The sequence below is a fragment of the Bos grunniens genome, chromosome 1, assembly GCF_055505025.1.
Source record: "Bos grunniens cultivar Pamir isolate PY7600 chromosome 1, Bosgru_T2T1.0, whole genome shotgun sequence".
Lineage (NCBI taxonomy): Eukaryota > Metazoa > Chordata > Mammalia > Artiodactyla > Bovidae > Bos > Bos grunniens.
Window position 1 is genome coordinate 150,228,507 of NC_141165.1, and position 5,730 is coordinate 150,234,236.

Sequence of the window (5,730 nt, forward strand, 5' to 3'; positions counted from 1 at the left end):
TACAATCTTTTCACTTTGTCAGAGCTGTCAATTCTAATAGGGAAGAATTAGGGCTTCCTTGGTGGCTCCGCACTAAAGAATTCACCTGAAATGTAGGAACCACAGGAGATGGGATTCGATCCCTAGGTTGGGAAGATTCCCTGGAGGAGGGCATGGCAACCCACTCCAGTAATTCTTGCCTGGAGAATCCCATGGACAGAGGAGCCTGGCGGGCTACAGTCCATGGGGTCGCAAAGATTCAGACACAACTGAAGTGACTTAGCCCAGCACACACAGGCTTTGACTACAAACAGTTCTGTTTAACTTCTCTCTTTTCTGGCAATGACTAGGATCCTAGCAACAGGGCCTTTGGAAGACCTGGCCCAAGCAATACAGCAGTTTCTTCAACATTCCTAGCACCATGACTTGACTGGCTCACCTGGAAGATAAAGTGACCTGCTATTTGTAACAGATGCTCGAACACCAAATCTAAAGTTAAGAAACACCTTTAACTCTCTAAAACTTTCAACAAAAAGCTGTTTGTGTGGTTCTGTCAAACTTGTATGGTAACTTGCTGCCAACCTTTCACTTACCATTTGTCAGAAAACAATTTCCCACATTTTAGCTAAGTGTGTACTGCTTCGCATATTTGAATAAAATCAAGTTTAAACAAGTGTAAATAAGATAATTTTCAGGGACATACTGTGAATACATTTTTATAAACAGAAATTGCTACATCATTCTTTTAAACATATCTAATAGAACCTAAATACTATAGCAATTTGATTCCCACCATTATCAATAAAATACAAGAAAGTTCAATAGTCAGACACTTAACATCATTCACTGGATCTGTATTTTTACTCCATTTCCCTTACAGAATTATAGTATATTTGGGGTGCTGAAAATAACTTATTTTATTCCCCCTACAATGTATGTGTGTGCGTGTGTGTGTGTGTGTGTGTGTACACACCAAGTCACTCAGTTGTATCCAACTCTTTGTGACCCCATGGACTACAGCCTACCAGGCTCCTGTGTCTCCAGAATTTTCCTCATCCAGGGGATCTTCCTGACCAATGATCGAACCCATGTCTCTTGCATCTCTTGCATTGCAGGCAGATTCTTTACCACTGAACCACCAGGGAAGCCCTATAATACTGCTGTGTAATAAAAATATGAATATAAGTTTTAAAAATTTTTAATTAATTTCCTGTGAATAAGCTGTAGGTATTAAAAATACTTTTCTAGATTGTTACTAAATAAAAATTAGAACAAGAATGTTAAAGATAGAAACATTAAAAATATAGGTAATTAAGAATAAAATATTTTAAATCATACTGAAAATTCATCTGTTAGAGTGTTGAGAGTAGTATGTAGTTTTTTTTTAGTTCATAGTTTCATAAATATATATTACTTATAACTATATATATATTACTATTTCTATAACATATTTATATATAACTAAAATAAGACAGCAGTTGACATAAATTCTACTACTTTTCCTGTTTATAGATGAAATCACTGAAAAAACTTTTCATGTAAATATGTAGATAATGGAGTTTTATAGTAACTCAATCTTATTACTTGATGTCACTACATTCACTAAATTTTTCTGAGTAATATGCTAAACATAAAATAGTTTCTAATGATTTATTGCCTGAGAGCTCTATTAGGACTTTCCTTTTTTTGGCCATGTGGCATGTGAGATCTTAGTTCCCTGGCCAGGGATTGAACCCGTGCCCCCTGCAGTGGAAGTGTGGAGTCTTAACCACTGGACTGCCAGGGAAGTCCCTCTGCTAAGCTTTTAAGCAACTGAAAACCACTGAGTTGCAAACAAGTATTTGTTAGCCATTACAACCGTCTTTCTCAATATATTTCAAATTACCTCTCTAGATTCCCAGGGTTTCTTTTTTGTTTTCCTCACCATGGCCACTGTAAAATTAGAGCTACACGAGCCAGAATCGTGTCTTAATTCTGTACACAAAGGGACAAATGTGCAAGAGACGGTAGGAAAGAGAACCAATCTGAGGCGAGTATATTAACAGGAAGATTGATTTTTGGAGAGTACATGGGAGTTGAGAAAATAACAGATTCACTTAAAATTTCCATGCACAACAAGCATCGCTTGAAAAGTCTTGTGTTCTATTTGCTAAACTCTGATTTAGGTAAAATAAGGGTATTGGATCATGGAAAAAGCAAGAGAGTTCCAGAAAAACACCTATTTCTGCTCTATTGACTATGCCAAAGCCTTTGATTGTGTGGATCACAATAAACTGTGGAAAATTCTGAAAGAGATGGGAATACCAGACCACCTGACCTGCCTCTTGAGAAATCTATGCGGGTCAGGAAGCAACAGTTAGAACTGGACATGGAACAACAGACTGGTTCCAAATAGGAAAAGGAGTACGTCAAGGCTGTATATTGTCACCCTGATTATTTAACTTATATGCAGAGTACATCATGAGAAATGCTGGACTGGAAGAAACACAAGCTGGAATCAAGATTGCCGGGAGAAATATCAATAACCTCAGATATGCAGATGACACCACCCTTATGGCAGAAAGTGAAGAGGAACTCAAAAGCCTCTTGATGAAAGTGAAAGAGGAGAGTGAAAAAGTTGGCTTAAAGCTCAACATTCAGAAAACAAAGATCATGGCATCCGGTCCCATCACTTCATGGGAAATAGATGGGGAAACAGTGGAAACAGTGTCAGACTTCATTTTTCTGGGCTCCAAAATCACTGCAGATGGTGACTGCAGCCATGAAATGAAAAGACGCTTACTCCTTGGAAGAAAAGTTATGACCAACCTAGATAGCATATTCAAAAGTAGAGACATTACTTTGCCAACAAATGTCCATCTAGTCAAGGCTATGGTTTTTCCTGTGGTCATGTATGGATGTGAGAGTTGGACTGTGAAGAAGGCTGAGTGCTGAAGAATTGATGCTTTTGAACTGTGGTGTTGGAGAAGACTCTTGAGAGTCCCTTGGACTGCAAGGAGATCCAATCAGTCCATTCTGAAGGAGATCAGCCCTGGGATTTCTTTGGAGGGAATGATGCTGAAGCTGAAACTCCAGTACTTTGGCCACCTTATGCGAAGAGTTGACTCATTGGAAAAGACTCTGATGCTGGGAGGGATTGGGGGCAGGAGGAGAAGGGGACAACAGAGGATGAGATGGCTGGATAGCATCACTGACTCGATGGACGTGAGTCTGAGTGAACTCCAGGAGTTGGTGATGGACAGGGAGGCCTGGCGTGCTGCGATTCATGGGGTCGCACAGAGTCGGACACGACTGAGTGACTGAACTGAACTGAAGGGTATTTACTGTCTCACATTTAGGAGTAAATATAGTATCAATGAGGGGCTCTGCTTATGAATTAAAATGCAGCCACTTCTGCATACTGTCCAAAGTTATATTGATGAATTTATCTGAAAGAGAGTTGGAGAGTGTGGACAGTGAAAGTCACCTATCATTCAGAAAGCCTTCACACTGGTGAGCATTTGTGAGAAGAAAAGAAATAAACAAGGTTTAACTCAAGGATTGACTTGGTATATGTGTGTGTTCTTACCCTGCAAAAGTCTGAATATTATATAGTCTCTTAATGTGAGTCACTTTGTAGACACAGAATCTACAAAGTATCCAGATGAAAAGACGAACTTAAATTCAAACTAAAACACACAGTGAAAGTTCCTGAACCAAGACAGATCAGATTCTAGTTTGAGATCAAATAAAAAGGGACAGTATGATCTATAGCTGGCTTCACCAGTGCTTCTACCACACAGCCTCTCTCCATCCAAGCGTGAGATGGTGAAAGCGTGTGAAAGCTCTACATAGACCGAGACATGACAGAGCGATAAAGCGTCCTGAAAAGTGCTCAAGCAGAGATACCAAAATGTTACATGTGTATATAGTATTGCTTTGAAAGTTATAAAGTTTCTAAAAGAAGAGAGGAGAAAATGAACAGAACTGATATTCTAGGAATAATCTAGGTAACTGCTTTCCTCTAGTGGGAGCTTTGGTCATGCAACAGATTGTGAGGACATCTGATTTTGGCTATTGTAGACTAACATTTTATCAGGCCAACTGCCCTGGCCAAATATTAGATGTAGTTATAGATACAAAATCCACCTGCAATGCAGGAGACCCAGCTTCAGTCCTTGGGTTCGCAAGATCCCCTGGAGAAGGAAATGGCAACTCACTCCAGAATTCTTGCTGGGGAAATCCCAAGGACAAAGGAGGCTGGCGAGCTACAATCCATGCAGTCGCAAGAGTCGGACATGACTTAGCAACTAAACCAGCACCATAGATACCAATATAAAGATGGAGAGATCTTTATAGTCTACTTGAAAAGACCAGGGCCACCGAAGCAGTAAGGACTGAAGGCTCAAGACCATGTCCAGAAGGGAAGTACAGAAATGAGGCTATTTAGCATTTGTTTTCCCCTTATGGTAACTGCCAATTCATAAGCAGTGGCCCAAGACTGAAAAGTATGAAAAGGCAAAAAGATATGACACTGAAAGATGAACTCCCCAGGTCAGTAGGTCCCAATATGCTACTGGAGAAGAGTGCAGAAATAGCTCCAGAAAGAATGAAGGGGCTCTGAGCCAAAGTGAAAACAATGCCCAGTTGTGGATGTGACAGGTGATGGAAGTAAAGTCTGATGCTGTAAAGAACAATACTGCATAGGAGCCTGGAACGTTAGGTCCATAAATCAAGGTAAATTGGAAGTGGTCAAACAGGAAATGGCAAGAGGGAATATTGACATTTTAGGAATCAGTGAATTAAAATGGACTAGAATGGGTGAATTTAATTCAGATGACCATTACTTCTGCTACTGTGGGCAAGAATCCCTTAGAGGAAATTGAGTAGCCCTCATAGTCAACAAAAGAGTCCAAAATGCGGTGCTTGGATGCAATCTCAAAAGCGACAGAATGATCTCTGTTCATTTCCAAGGCAAACCATTCAATATCATACTATGCCCCAACCACAAAGCTGAAGTTCAACGGTTCTACGAAGACCTACAAGACCTTCTAGAACTAACACCCAAAAAAGATGTCCTTTTCATCATAGGGGACTGGAATGCAAAAGTAGGAAGTCAAGAGAAACCTCGTGTAACAGAAAAATTTGGCCTTGGAGTACAAAATTAAGCAGGGCAAAGGCTAACAGTTTTGCCAAGGAACACACTGGTCATACCAAACACTCTTTTCTAACAACATAAAGAACAACTCTACACATGGACATCACCAGATGGTCAACACCAAAATCAAACTGATTATATTCTTTGCAGCCAAAGATGGAGAAGCTCTATACAGTGAGCAAAAACAAGACTGTGAGCTGACTGTGGCTTAGACCATGAATTCCTTATTGCAAAAGTCAGACTTAAATTGAAGAAAGGAAAACCACTAGATCATTCAGGTATGACCTAAATCAAATCTCTTACGATTATACAGTGGCAGTGAGAAATAGACTCAAGGGATTAGATCTGATAGGCAGAGTGCCTGATGAACTATGGACAGAGGTTCATAACACTGTACAAGAGGCAGTGATCAAAACCATTCCCAAGAAGAAGAAATGCAAAATGGCAAAATGGTTGTCTAAGGAGGCCTCACAAATAGCTCAGAAAAGAGAAGCAACACGCAAAGGAGAAAAGGAAAGATATACCCATCTGAATACAGAGTTCCAAAGAATAGCAAGGAAAAATAAGAAAGCCTTCCTAAGTGATCAATGCAAAGAAACAGAGGAAAAACAATA